We start from the raw sequence: 1,280 nt of genomic DNA, 5'->3' as shown, positions 1-1,280 counted from the left end.
GACTAACAATATTCACAAATAGGTACTGAGTTTAGCCAAGGGATGAAACTAAAGGTAGTTTGTGGAGACACACAACTGCCATCAAGTGCTTTGAAAATACATACAAATTTTAAAATGAAAACTATTGGAAAAATGAACAATGAAACAACACACTTTTTTTTTTTCTGATGTGTTGAAAAAGATTAAAAATTTGCAAACTGGTCTATGGCCATGCTACCCTGAACACATTCGATCCTGTCTGATCTCGGAAGCTAAGCAGGGTCGGGCCTGGTTAGTCCTTGGATGGGAGACCACCTAAGAAGACCAGGTGCTATTGGCATAAAAAAAAAAGTTTGCCAACTGGTATTGTCAAGAGTTTAATGGAAATAAGTATACTCATATTGTAGTGAAAAGGAGTATAATTGGTATAATCTCTCTGGTGAGAAAATTTAAAAAAATATAACAAGATGTAAAATGTTTGGCAATTACTATTCTGGGGCGTCTTATGAGGAAAATATCACAAGTGAGAATTGATATAAAGGGAAGGATATTCATGATTATTTTTACCACAGTAAAAAATTTACATATAATTATTCCATCAATAGGAGATTGATTTAAGCGAAGCACAGTACAAATAAAAAATGCAATATTACATAGCCATTGAAATGCTGACGCATGAGAATTAACTATAGCTATTTCTGATGGTGGACTTTGAAGTGAATTTTTTACTTACACTCTTGTATATTTTCAAATAATTTAATATTTTTTATTTAACGATCATATTTTTAAACTAATAAAAGCTTTAACGAAAATCACACTGTTTTACCTTTCAAAGACTACAGCATATTATACTTAGCATACTATTTAGCAGTCCAATATAGTGCTCAGTGGTGTACAAAATAATGAAGAGCCTTACTTCATGATCTCTTTCAGTGTGGATGTAGCTTTAACCTTGAATTAATTGAATTTTAGGATTTAATCTGTATGCATTCCTTAAGGCTAATATGAATTTTATGTCTGCTCTTCAGAATTGTAGTATGTTTTATTGTGCTTTTGGCAGTCTAAGCAATAATTATAGATATCTCTTGTAGAAACCTCTGAACTCCTGCTTGGATTTATAATACTATTCATGTTGATCCGGGACTCTTTTGAATAGCTTTGTACCATAATTAACTGGAATAAAAGATGAGTCATTGCATAACATAAACTGTGAAAATGAGGCTGTATCTTTTCGAGAGCAAGCAACCTCTATTGCATTATGATTTGAGGATAGTTATTTAGCCTCTAGTCTCATATTTGGT

The 1,280-nt window shown here is 32.1% G+C and overlaps 1 pseudogene; it reads left to right on the top strand.

Annotated features, from left to right (window-relative positions):
* Nucleotides 1-200: 200 nt before the first annotated feature.
* LOC120618411 (uncharacterized) lies at nucleotides 201-319 on the top strand (annotated as a pseudogene).
* Nucleotides 320-1,280: the final 961 nt, after the last annotated feature.

The sequence above is a fragment of the Pteropus medius genome, unplaced genomic scaffold (genome assembly GCF_902729225.1).
Source record: "Pteropus medius unplaced genomic scaffold, Ma_sr-lr_union100, whole genome shotgun sequence".
Taxonomy (NCBI): Eukaryota; Metazoa; Chordata; class Mammalia; order Chiroptera; family Pteropodidae; genus Pteropus; species Pteropus medius.
The sequence above is the reverse complement of the archived record's forward strand: the minus strand, read 5'-3'. Positions and strand labels throughout refer to the sequence as shown.